This window comes from Atractosteus spatula, chromosome 4 (genome assembly GCF_055471065.1).
Source record: "Atractosteus spatula isolate fAtrSpa1 chromosome 4, fAtrSpa1.hap1, whole genome shotgun sequence".
NCBI lineage: Eukaryota > Metazoa > Chordata > Actinopteri > Semionotiformes > Lepisosteidae > Atractosteus > Atractosteus spatula.
In genome coordinates this window covers 34191006-34205370 of record NC_142709.1, presented here as the reverse complement: position 1 = coordinate 34205370, position 14365 = coordinate 34191006, and the positions used below count along the sequence as shown (strand labels likewise).

Below are 14365 nucleotides of genomic sequence, written 5' to 3'. Positions count from 1 at the left end.
AATTCAATTCCCATTATTCAGTCCACTAAGGGTGCACACTCTGCAGGACAATCTGCTGGTGAACTCCAGGTCTGGATCAGCATTTTTTGGTTGCATTTGGAGTAATTTCTCCCTCTCATAAATAATGGAGGCATCAACTTGTCATGATCGTCATCCCTCCTCAAGGACGCTCCGACCCTTTCAAATTTTAGTTAATTATGTGCACCTGCCTGTTATTATTTAAGCCTGGCGCTTTCGCTATTCCTCGCTTAGCATTGGAAGATCGACGCCACAAGGCTTGCCTATTCCCCGGACTCGCGGGTAGCCCGTGGGTAGGCCTTATTCCCTGGCGTCCTGACCATCTGAGTCTGGGGCTGGGAGCGCCTGGCCTCGTTATCCTGTTTTTAACTCCCTTTTCCTGTTCCGGATCCCGTTCCAGATTTTAACCTTGTCTGTCTTGGATGGTTCTCGCGGCACCTTGACCCTGGACTGCGCCCCAGTTTCCTTTTTGGACTGTTTGGACTTTTTCGCTTGTGCCAAGCCCCCCAAATACTGGATCACCATCCTCACGACCCCTGTCTAACATCCTGTCCTGATCCTTCAGCGTTTTTTCCCAGTTGTCCTTTTCCAGTTATAATGGATATTAAAAGTCTACACACCCTTATTCAAATTGCAGGTTTTTCTGATGTAAAGCCAGAAATCAAGATAAATCATGTCAGACATTTTTCCATCTTTAATATAACCTTGCAACCAACAAAATTCAGGAGAAAAACAAACAGATAATTATTAGGAAAAATAATTGAAATTAAAAACCTACAACACCCTGGTTGCATAAGTGTGCACCCCCCAACTAATACTTTGTGGAAGCACCTTTTGCATTTAACACAGCAGTAAGTCTTTGTGAATAAGTCTCTATCAACTTAAGTCTCTATCAACACCTGGACTTTGCAATTTTATCCCACTCTTCCTTGTAAAAAAGTTCAAGCTCCTTCATATTGCCAGGGTATCTCCTGTGCACAGCCCTCTTTAGGTCATTCTAGGTTTTCTATGGGATTGAGGTCTGGTCTGATTGAGCCATTCCAAGACTTTGATCTTCCCTTTCTGAAGCCATTCCTTGGTTGACTTGGATGTGTGCTTTGGGTCGTTATCATGTTGGAAGGTATAATTCCTCTTCATCTTCAGCTTTCTGACAGAGGCCAGCAGGTTTTGTGCCAAAATATCTTGATATTTTGAGCTATTCATTATCCCATCTATCTTGACTAGAGCCCCTGTCCCAGCTGAAGAGAAGCAGCCCCAAAGCATGATTCTGCCACCACCATGCTTCATAGTAGGTATGGTGTTCTTTGGATGATGAGCTGTGTTGTCTTTGCACCAAACATATCTTTTAGAATTAAGGCCAAAAAGTTCACCCTTTTTCTCATCAGACCATAAGACATTTTCTCCATGTACCTATGTCAGAAAGCCATAGGTAAACTAGCTGGTGCTAAATTACAAATAACCAGAGGCGGAGTCGTAATCCATAAGGAAGCCGAGAGTCAAAACCAGAACGAGAGCAGAAGTACCAAAACCGAAACCAGGAGACGTAGATGGAGAACAAACCAGGGTCAGGCAGCCAAAAACCAAGTAGTAAATAACAATAAGACTGGGAGTAGCTCTAGCCAGGAAAATCCTACGTCCGTCTCCTGAGAGCATAGGCCTCATCCCCGACACCTCCCACTTCCTGAGCCCGGGGTCTGGAGGATCTCGCCCCGTCACCCTTGGGCCTCCATCTTTTGGCTGTGTTCGTGTTTTCCCCCTTCCCGGGGATTTTAACCTTGTCGCGTCCCAGGATGGATTACTCGCTGCTGGACTCCCAGACTGTGCCCTGACCTGCCTTTGGACCCGTTTGGGTTTGGATGCCATTCTTTGTCTCCCCCGTTCACTGTCTCACGGATTGTCACTATTATTTTTTGCACTATTAAACCCCTGTGTGTTTCCTTTTACCACGCCTCCTGTTTTCTCCAGCTCTTACAGCATCACATCATACAAGACCTGGCACGGATCTCAGTTCGTGGCCGTAACATTATTTTTCCTAATAATTATCTATTTGTTTTTCTCTTGAATTTTGTTGCTTGCAAGATCACATTAAAGATGGAAAAATGTCTGACATGGTTTATCTTGATTTCTGGCTTTTCATCACAAAAACCTGCAATTTCAATAAGGGTGTTTAGACTTTTTATATCCACTGTACTTCTGGATTATACTGTACCATGTCCATAGGGTCCTAAGCTATGCACTTCACGGGAGCCTGGACCAGCACCCGTAACACAACTATTGTAACAAAATATATAAACACAACCATCAACAACAAAAACACTGTAATGCTGCCATTACCAGTCAGTTCTTACAGCTCATGTCACTGTAGATAGCGCTGCTAATATAGTATTAACAGTTTCTTACAGCGCATGTTCATCACTTTACTGCAAAACATTTTCATAAATTTCCCTGCATTTCTAAAAAATAATCTGCAAGTACAGAAAACTAGCTCTTGAAATTGATGGAGAAATTGAAATGGAAAATAATGGCCACTTTGCTGACCTTCTAAATAATCAGGACTTTGCTACAGCAACCTACTGTGGTCATATCATAAAAGCTGAAACTTTCGTAACTAGACAAAACAGAAACGAAATCTGCTACTATCTATAGAGTTCCCCTGTTAACACACGGGGGGACTGAAACCACTGTGAATTAGCACTCTGATGTACAATTAGTCTGAAACTTAGTGTGTAAGTATTAGATCTTTAATCCTGGACTTTTCCTGAATGTTGGAAAAAACATATACCAATAGCAGTTGCATGTTCCTCTAATTAATTTAAATACAGGTATCAAAAGAATCATTTTTGCTGTCACAAGATGTTTTAAATGCATGGAGATAAAAACTTTTCTTCCATTAAGTGTGCCCTGCATTGCTACAGAGCTGTAATGAGCCTTCAGGTTCTCAATTTACCTGGAATAATTACTAATTGATAGTTAATTATTATTGCTATCTAATGTCCGAGCCCCCAACACAGAGCTCGTTCTAAGGCTTAATTGGATACAAAAGGTAAGATGGTATAGCAGCTCATCACTAAAATTAAACTCACAAAAATTAGAACACGGGATCTTACAAACTCTCGGAGTAAGGACGAATAGTAGCTTGTTTTTGTTTTTGCAGCTACTGAAGAAATTGGACCACTTCCTGATTTGATTACTGAAGTCAGTGGCTGTTTCCTTCTGATTTTACCACTGAAGACACATTGAGTTTGAAAGTTGGAGAGTACATGAGTTGCACTGACTGCTTTACTCAGGAAAATTGTTTTTACATTCAGTCTTTAATTATAGTAGATGTACTACTATTGTTGATGAAAATTATTTTTAAATTTGTATGTTAAAAAGTTGATTTTATTTATTTTCCAAATAAATATAATGATATCAGACTAATAGCACATAAAAATGGTGTTTGTATGAAAAAACACAGTTTAGAATAGAAAACGAGAAGCATCTTTACTTGAAAAAAAAAGAATTTTAGTTCATTTCTTGATATGGCACTTTCGCCATCAACGTCGGCATTCACCAAGGATCAGCCCTTTCGCCCCTGCTCTTTGTGCTCTGCATGGAGACGGCGACGGCCGACCTCCAGGCACCTCACCCGTGGTCGCTGCTTTACGCCGATGATGTCTTCTTGGCGGATGAAGAACGTTCATTATAATAAAGAACTTGTGCTGACATTCAGTGATGTGATTAAGGTATTCTCACACTGGGCACCTCTTTTCTTCTTTTGAAACATAAATACAGCACATGTTTAGGTTGGTTTTGGTAACCAGTCCTGGTTATGTTAGAACCTAAGGTGTGCAATTCATTTCGCAGTGGAACCTGGAACTCAATCCTCCAGAAGCCCAGGATAGAAAGGCAAGAAGCAGCCAAGTGTTTATCTTGCAGAACACTTCTGTAGTAACTGCACTTTCCTGCAAGGACTCACCCTGTTCACTCACTGTTTTGGTATAGTGATGCACTCCGCTGGGGGATTTTATTGCAGATGGCCTCAGTGTCTCAACACTGACCTCATCTCTTCTGATACAAGGAGAGATGGGCATCCAACAGGACTGCAAGAGGCTGAAATGAGACAGTATTGAAGAATTGGAGAGTAGGAGAAGGCAGTAACTCTGCTTAAATCCCATCCAGCACATTGGAGTTCAGTACATGGTGATCTAACGTTTACATTGGCCCAGCTGGAGAGCATTGAGGAAGATTACATTTTTGACAAAATTTCTGCTGAAAGGGATACCATCACCTGCCACCACCAGGCCCTCTGAGAGCACATGGGAGTTCTGATGAATCCAGTGCAAAGAGACACCTTTATCTTATACCTTCATCTTTAAACTCCCTCACTATGTTCCCTTACTCTACAACGTATTAGGCAGGAGCATTGTCATCGTACAGCCTGATCTTTATAGATGTCAGCAACTAAGCAGAACAAGGCCATGTCAGTAGTGGGTTACCATTAATGCCTTAAGCAATAATACTGAATGATAGTGATCAATTCAAAAGTACATTGAACATGAACCTAACAGTCCTGTAAATTTCCTGTGAGCTTCACCAAACCTTTGGTTATGCCTCTAAAAATTAAATTATCTGTACTCTTTTTCTTTTTACTCTTGATTTGTGAATATTGCTACACATCTACAACACATGGAAGAGAGTCGAAGATTGTACTGGAGACAAATCCGGAGCTGCAATACAATTCTTGTAAGATATAAGTTTTAAAGAGGCATTGGGGATGGCAGTGAATTGCAGAGACAACAAATTTGGGAAAGTAACAATGACTGCTTCACTGAGGCTGCTTTCACTTTAAATGATGCTTTAATTTATGGAAGGTGATACCCGTGGAAATTAAAATTAGAGAGACCCAACCCAAATGAGAAAACAATTGGAAAATGTGTGGTTTCGTGCCAGCTTCTTCTGGGGGGTGGCAATTTATCAGAATGATGGTAGCTTCTGTTTCTAACACAGTTGCTTTCATTTCTTGTTTTGTTCAGAAGCACAGTACAGAAAACTGTGTACTACCTTTGTTTTCGTCTTTTTTGGGCACACAGTCAAGAGTCTGAGCAAACCTGAAGCATGAGGCTATTAGAGGTTACGTAAAGTGAGAACCACAGTTTTCTTGAGCAGGACGTTCAAATTTCTATTCTGTCTGATGGCTTACATTTACTTTTATAGAGTCCAGTGACGGAGAAGCACTGAGGTCACACTGTGACTTGCCTGTGCAGTAGCCCTGTGCAGGGGTACGAGCTCCTGCTGTAAACTGTATGTCTCTTTTAATTCTGCAGTCACACAGCATGCGAGTGGACACAGTTGTCTGTGCTTTTGTTCTACTGCTGAGACAAATTCAAACTCAAGGTAAGAGAAACACCAGCTCCAGTAAATAGTAATAACAGAAAATATCTGTAGGAAGGTAGTAGCCTTATCATTGCTGTTAAGAGCAGACAGTACTGTATGGTTTTTAGCACTGCCCTTGGTCATGCTCATGTCTTTGCATAGCACAATATGGCAGAACTTGGTGAAACATAAAAGGAACTTCATAATTTAGAATAATGCAAGCACTGTTAATTAAAACTCAAAGGAAAATCTTGCCAAAAGACACAATTATTAAAATGTGCTCCCTTAAATGTCCAGAGGGAACACTGGAACTACACTGATAATTATATTTAAATGTTTATTTATTATTTCTTAATACTTATTTTGGTCACAATTCAAGTGTCCTTGCCATTTATACTCTATACTTTACACAAGAGAGATGTGCATTTAAAAACTGTTTTAGCAAAAAGACTGTGGGAGTCTGGAACACAGTACTTGCCATTTTGTTAAAGCCAATACTATGGTATCTTTCAAGAAAAGGCTGAATGAGATCTGTAGATCAATTAGTCACTAATTACCTAATGGGCTAACGGAACATTCGGCCCAAGTAGTCAATCAGGTTGATAGCAGTTAAATACTAAACTCCTCCCATTTGCAACATTACAAAAGTTATCAATTTGTTATCAATTTTTTCAACTTTCATTTTTAGTTCGTTTTTGGAGGAGATCATCATAAATTGCAGTCTAGCTCATAAACAAATGGTACATAATGGAAACGTTTAATTATGTCACAAAACTCTTTTTCGAAAACAATGTTTAAATTATTTTTTACAGAATTTCAGCATGTAAGTTTTATCACGGGGAAGGATGTGTCTCTACAATGTTTGAACTGGACAGTTAAGGGACTATGGCTTGAAGAATGGGTTTTCAACAGGACCAGCGGGACTGAGCGTTCAGTGCTTTTCCGGTCTGACAACAATACTGTAAACAGCAGTTGTGGTGATTCCAGAATAACAATAATGAAGAAGCACGACGGTCATGTTCTTCACATATCACACTTTCAGAGTTCTGATGAAGGGAGTTACAGGTGTCAGATTATTGACACTAATGGGATACATACGATGCATTTTAAAGTATCTGCACAGGGTGAGTAGAACACCATTTGTAAAAAGATTGTTGACACTTGACAATACCAAATACTCTGTGTGGTGATTGGCAATTGTTATTTTTTCTCTATAAACGGCACATCATTTTCTGAAGTCACATTCATAACCAAGAAATTGAGAAAACAATGGACACTCTAATAAAATACATTTTAGTTTAGATGAATGCAGCAGAGCATATGGATGAGACTTACAAAGTTAAAAATAACACACAAACACTGTTGTATTTTTTTTTCTGGCTGCACTACCTGAATGCAGAAAGGAGACCCACTGCTTTGACCCCTTAGACTCCTTGGCCTGGGACTGTATACTCAGTTACACTGTGTCATCAGTGTACATCACAAAACTTTTTATTTCATTACCCTGTCTTTCCTAGTACCTTGTGTGTAAAAGAAGTTTAAAAATGTTCATAGTAAGTTAAAGACAAGTCCATGTTTATGGGTAAAGATTTTAACAAAATTCAAAAAGTGTAATCTCAGAGTGTAAAGACAAAAGAATTCAGCGCTTAATCAAGACATATTTAGAAGATATTACAGAGTGACACATTGACATGAGTGTGTTTATAGGCCAACAATACAGGCAGTATGCCTACATTAGTACAATACAGGCAGTATGTGGTACAAAAAAAAGTATTAATCAGATCTGTTCACGACTTGGTTTGTATCATTCAAGGTGGTTTCCTTCCTGTGCTCAAAGAAAAGCAAATTAAGAAACAAATAAAAAATCACTTTTGAAATCTGAAATTGAAGTGTGTGTACATTATATACACCCATTAAAATCTGCTGTCCACATGTCCAGTTAGATTAACATGGCTGGCTTCCTTCCCCACAGGCAGAAACAGATGAAAAGTCTTGGATGGTTTAAGACAGGGGTGTCCAAACTCTGTTTATTGGGGGCCAGTTGGAGAACAAAATATGGTGCGGCGGGCCACAGGCTACCTCTAATAATAAAAATAAACAAATAATACCTGATATAAGTGCATTCCAATAGTCAAATTGCCATTTAATTTAGGGGACTACCCTAATAGGTGAATGTTACGCATTTTGTACTTTAAGGTTGAAATGACCTATCTAAATAATAATATTATTTACTTTTTATATACCAGTAAGATTTCACAAAGTTTACTAACTAGTGATGACTCTACTAATGGGAACAGTGATGCTGTGCCTTGGACTGCAGAATCGCTATTGAGTCAGGTGTGAGTGTTGTTGTGGAGATTCGGAGCACATCACAGACACTCTTGCCTCTGAACTCAGGGGAAAAGTATTAATTTTATCAGCGTGGCTGGAATCTCCTGCATTCGCTGTCAATTTTTTTGATTCTTTGGTTCTGCGATTTTGAAAAGCTTGCTAACCTTAAGGTACAGAAATAAAGTTTTGAAGAGGGTAAAGAGGAGGAGGGGGGTAGCTAATCAGTTTTGAGATTTGATTTTATGTGATGGTGACACTTAGTGTTCCAAATAGGAACTGCATATTTTACTTAATACTGGGCCAAATATAATTATAGTTTTTGTGGGCCATTTCAGTAACGGTGGCAGGCCGCAACTGGCCCATGGGCCATAGATTTAAGACTTCGGTCCAAGCTACTCAAATTGTAGTCAAATCCAACCCTTAACATTTCACTTTCTCAATCATTTAGTGCTCAAGTGTCCAATAACCATAGAGTGTTTCTACAATTGCAGTATCGTCTTACGGTTTGTGAATTTATCTACAAAATAAGAGTTGGGTGCCTTGACTCTACTTTTTTTTTCTTCAGGTAATGAAAGTGATGGAATAGTATTCAGTGAAACCAGTTCGGATGCACGATGGAGGATATATGCTTCTGCTGGAGTTATAAGTGTTGCATTGATTTTAGCCATAATTTTCCAGAGAAATATAAAAGCAGGTTAGAAATTCAGATTTGATTTTGATTAACAATTAAGTGATTTCTAACTTAACATGGTGTTTAAATGTTTGCGTGTACTAGAACACACAATGAACCTGTTACGGCCCGGACGTCCAGAACAAGACGAAGACAGAGGCGCTAATTACTTAACCTACCACCTTGCTCAATCACTCTCTCCCTATTAAAGTATTTAAGCAATATTCCTTTTGAGCTTTCTACCTGCTTTGGTGTTCTCTCTCAGTCTACACGGCTCCTGATCTTTCACGTTTCGAACTACTCTCCTTGGATCACGATCTGGCCTGAGGTTTGCACATTCCCTCAAGGTAAAGGACTTCTGACTCCCGTTTTCGACAACTCTTTAGATTGTGACTTTGTTTTGGCTGCTGTCTCGCCTCCTGAACTGGCACAGGATCCTACTCCATCTGCTCTGTAAACCCATCCGCAACAGAACCCTATTCTCAATTGTTCAATATTAACGATAATTGGTTGTAATGGAAAGTTACTGAGAAGAAGTGTTTTATCCTAAAAATGTTGTTTACGGGCAGAGCTGTGTTGCAGAAGCAGCTGGATTCTTAGAACAAAGTGTGATTGCACCCAGCGAGTCAAGGGCACGGGATGTTTTAATAACGTTTATCTCTGCCGCCTGAAAAAGGCGGATGAGAAACCATTTGCGTAACTACTCTCTTTCTTTGCTTAAAGCAGAAACCTATAAGGAATGGAAAATTCCTGCTTCTCCAATCCTTGAAGTGTTGTATCAGCAAAAGATATAAAACAAGGCACCCTCCCGACGCGCTTTGAATCCGCTTCCACTGTCTGCACAGTCAGGAGGTTGCTGTTCCCATATTGCAGTATGAATAAATGCCTTACTGAATGAATGAGAACACCTCTCCTGTCTCTTCTTTGATAAAATTCCACGACACAGTTCTCCCCTGGAATGCTGATTTAAAATTGAATAATGAAATTTACTCTCTTTGCAAAACAGCATTAGAATCCCTTCTTTCAGTTTAATTCAAATTTTGTATTAATGTTTAATGTATTAATTTAAATTACATTAACATATTAATGATGCATGCCTCACCTAATAGATTGCTTGACTGCATTTGTTGTCTTTTCATATTGCATAAGGAATCAAATGCATGTTTTGAAGCCTCAATCCATGATAATACTGGTCCTGAAAAACAAAACAGGCACATAGTTGGGCCTAAAGAGGAAATCAGATAAAATACCCATTGCTTAAACTGTAACAAATATATTACTATTGTTTAATGTCATTCTTAAATGACAATGTGAAAGCTGGAGATTTAGTTGGAATGTAAAGTGTTTTAAGAGCAAGAGATTGCAGCATCAAATCCATAGTGTGTGACCTACTGACAGCACTTAATTTTTTCAAGTACACTCCAAGCAGAATCAGCCAAGGAATATCAAAACCCTCTAAGCAGTGTTCGTCAAAGCAAAAACTGGTGATGGAATAGTTGCTGTAAGCAGAATAAAGAATCTTACGTTTGCAATAAAATACACAGATAGGATTATAGACTTGGATCTCCCCTGGAGGTCTGCCCTGAAAGGATGTTTTTCAGTAGAAACACAAGACATTAAAACCAATAATGAAAAGAAAAGAAAATAGTTTGATTATACATTCAATTATACATTCAAACCCTTAAGCAATTAATACTTAATACTTAAGAATTACAGCTGTATTACAACTGTAGTTGGAAATCTACGATTATCCAGGGGATAACTGAGTGAGATTCTACAATGAGACTGCACTGCCATGATAACAGTGAATTACTAATCTTACATTACTGATTAAGAAGCTGCATAATTATGTGTAATGTATCTCTCTGAAATATTTTGTGGCTGAAAGGTAAGGGAAACAGAAATGCTCCATATCTCCTTATTAAACTCAGGGCTGAAAGGCGGTAGCGGTTAGATACAGCTTAAGTGCTGAAACAACATAAAAGGCGCAAAATATAGAAAGCTCACTGGCGAAAAAAATATGAAGTAGCAAATGCACAGCAGATCAGCTAATGACAGAGCCCTGAGTGAAGGGTGGGGGAAGTATTTCAAGGAAATGGAAGTAATAAAGAAATAATAAACTAGTCAGAAGACCATTGTTAAAGTCTGCCTGAGTATGTTCTAACAGCTACAGAGGTGTGTGGTCCCACATGAGCAAGCGGGACTGATTAGCGGCACACACCCGGACATGACATAATTGTGAGGTTTCTGTAAAGATTATACTTTTCTGCTTTATATTAGATTCTTTTTCTTCGTGGAATGCCAATACAAAGTACTGTACTAGAGAGCTTTTTGGTAATCAAATTTCAGTTCCAACTGGTGAGAAAGCTGTTAATAATGAATAATGAAGATAGAAAAAGTAAAAAATTATGTTACCAAAATAATTTTAAAAACTCATTAAAACTCATTTAAAAAGATCAGCTGTGTTTTAAGTGTGATCCAAGACTGCAAGTGCGTCTAAATGCTTCAAGGTCAGTTTTTCATATTGAACTTCCACAACTTGTCAACAATCCCAGTGATGCTTCCTCTGAGAGTGCTCAGTGGGTGGTGTGCTGATTTTGTTGAAAATACTGTGATTTTTGCTGAATGTAAGCATGTTACTTTGATAAAATTGAACTATTGTAAATTTAAAGAGCAAATATAAATTCTTATACGGTATGATCAGTAGGAAGACAGTGCACCCAGAATTTACTGCTTGTAAAACTGGCTGTATGTGGAGGATCTCTCCACTATGCACATCATTTCCATACCTCCTCCCTCCTCATCCAAATTCTCTGGTTCCCTTCTCTCCAGCTTCTCTCTTCTTGACTCAGCATCCCTCAACAAACTAGTTACACGCATGAAACCCACCACATCTATCTTAGATCCCATTCCCACCACTTTATTCCAGTGCTGTTTCTTTTCTCTCTGACCCATTGTCCTCAATATTTTACATGAATCCTTGAGCACTGGCGTTGTACCAACGGTCCTCAAAACTGCTGCCATTACCCCCGTGCCAAAAAAGCCTAACATGGCTCTCGACAATCTTAACAATTTTCGCCCCATCTCCAACTTACCCTTTCTTTATAAAATTCTGGAACGTGCTGTCACACTTCAGTTACATAACCACCTCATGACAAACAACCTTTTTGAACCCCTCCAATCTGGCTTCCGTCAACTTCACAGCACAGAAATGGCCCTTGTCAAAGTCACCAACGATCTTCTAATAGCTTCTGATTCTGGTTCTCTTTCTATACTCATCCTTCTTGATCTCAGTGCTGCTTTTGACACTGTTGACCATAACATCTTACTCTCCCGTCTTGAGACTGTGTTTGGAGTTTCTGACACTCCCCTCAAATGGGTTTCTATACTCATCCTTCTTGATCTCAGTGCTGCTTTTGACACTGTTGACCATAACATCTTACTCTCCCGTCTTGAGACTGTGTTTGGAGTTTCTGACACTCCCCTCAAATGGTTCAAATCTTACCTCACTGATCGCTGTCTCTCTTAACGGGTACAGGTCTGAAATTGGTCTTGTTTAAGTCTGGTGTCCCTCAGGGCTCAATACTGGGCCCCTTGCTCTTCAGCATTTACATGTTCCCTCTTGGTCAGCTTTTAAGATCACATGGACTCAACTTTCATTTTTACGCTGATGATACTCAAATATACATCCATACCAAACCTGACACTGACATGGCTGTCTCTATTCTATCTAATTGCACCTCTGACATAAACATTTGGATGACTCAAAACTTCCTTCATCTCAACTGTGACAAGACTGAAGTCATGCTTATCGGTACCCCCCATCAACTTCGTAAAGCCAGTCCTGTTATCCTTTCTGTAGATGGCTCTGTACTTGAGCTTCAATCAAAATTGAAAAACCTTGGGGCTATATTCGATTCTGGCTTAACATTCGACCCACATGTGCAGCGTACTGTCAAAACATCTTTTTTTCACCTTAGAAATATCGCAAAACTACGCCCTATGCTATCATTAACTGTGGCTGAAAAGCTGATCAACACATTTGTATTCTCTCGAATTGACTACTGTAATGCTCTACTCGCAGGGGTATCAAAATCTACTCTGAACAAACTGCAGTATGTCCAAAATTCAGCAGCCAGAATCCTGACCAGGTCTAGTGCAAGTGTTCACATTACTCCTGTCCTGGAGTCCTTGCACTGGCTTCCGGTCAAATTCCGTGTAGACTTTAAAATCCTCATGCTCACCTATAAGGCTCTGCATGGCTTGGCACCTCAATACCTGTCTGAACTATTATCGCCCTACTCCCCACCTCGCAACCTCCGCTCTTCAAATTCTGCCCTCCTTACTGTCCCCCAAGCCCGTCTACATTGTATGGGTGACAGGGCCTTCTCCTATTATGCCCCCAAGCTCTAGAACTCTTTGCCCAAGGATATCAGAGAGTCACCCTGTCTAAACTCCTTCAAATCCAGACTCAAAACCCTCTTCTTCAGAAAAGCCTTTACTTAACTGCTTCCATTCTTCACCCCTCTGCTCTTCTTAGTACCACCATCCACAGTCTCCCCTATATATTGTAATTGTGTCTTATCTTGTGTATTCTCCTTATTTATTGTTATACTCTTATTTATTGTTATTGTCATCCTGTAAAGCGCTTTGAGAAGCCACCTTTAAGGCGCTATATAAAATAAAGTTTATTATTTATTATTATTATTATTATTATTATATGCACAAACTCCCTTTAATACAGGGAATATGGAACCAGGGCTGAGCCTGCACCAACCCTAGTCTGGACCTGCAAACTACTTGCCTTTATGTTTCCCCTCAAGTCTGAAACCTCTGACCTGATCTCTATTTGTCAGTGACACAGCAGGTGTTGGCTTGTACTTTATTTCTCACCATAAGACTGAACCTTTTCTCTGTATACTGTCTAGCTACAAGACCTGTCTGTCCCAAAACCAGACCAGATAACTCTTTCCAAGATTTGGACTTTCTGTACCCATAGGCTTGTGGTAGTGTGTTGATGGTGATACTCTGATTTTCATCAAGAAACTGCTGGATTCTTGTATAAATTAATTACCAACTACCAAATGGACTATGTGGACTGAATAAACTCCTATATATGACATTTTTTTTATCAGATTGCAATCAATGGATTTATCTCCTAACTTGGAACAATGTGAAAATCTAATTTCGTTCTCTCCCTGGACTATACCTCAACTGCCCTCTATTGGCGTAAACCAGCATTGACAATTCAGATCCAGCAGCTCTGTTACACTAGACGTCTAATCCCGTTTTTGCTTCAGTTGTGTGTGTGTTGATGTACAGCATTTTCAGGTGTAAAGCATTCTTAAATCAAATTATTTTATTATCAGTCATAAGCTTAATTAACTTACTAGAATAAGAACATGGATAGAAAACTTGTTAATAATCAGGAAACCTAAGATCATCTTAGAGACACAACCCTCAGTTGGGGTGGTGTAAGTAGTGGTGTGCTGCAGGGATCTGTTCTGGGCTTACTCATTTTTCTAGATTGATCTTTATCCGAGATGCTGATGAAAAATAAATTAAATTTTCAGATGATGCAAACATAGAGGTAGTGGCAAACAGAAATTGCAGTAAGGGAATTATAGAAAGTCTTAGATATAATCAAGTAGTGTACAAACAATGCAAGAGGAATTTAACTGTAATCTGTCAGAAGTGATCAACACAGTAGACAATACTGAAGATTTTGAAGATTTTACTGTGTACTTATTTCTATATCCTTCTGTGTCCAATTATTTTGGGGAAAGAAATATACTGTATAAGCAAACAGACTGATTCAACAAATAACAAGAAGTTTGGAATTTAATTCCAGACAAGTTATGCAAGTTCTACAATGCACTAGTAAAACATTATTTAGACTGTTGTGCTCTGCTTTGATCACCAGGCTCAAACTTTTTAAAATAAAATTATTTTGAGTTTTTTCCATGGTGTTGTGCCACACATGTTTTGAAG

General features: G+C 39.3%; 1 long non-coding RNA gene across 1 annotated transcript; it reads left to right on the top strand.

The window, feature by feature from the left end:
• The first annotated feature begins 5011 nt into the window (after nucleotides 1-5011).
• Nucleotides 5012-9273, top strand: LOC148836255 (uncharacterized). The gene is made up of 3 exons (XR_016090955.1): nucleotides 5012-5394; nucleotides 6186-6497; nucleotides 8270-9273. It is a non-coding gene; the product is annotated as an uncharacterized LOC148836255 (long non-coding RNA).
• Nucleotides 9274-14365: the final 5092 nt, after the last annotated feature.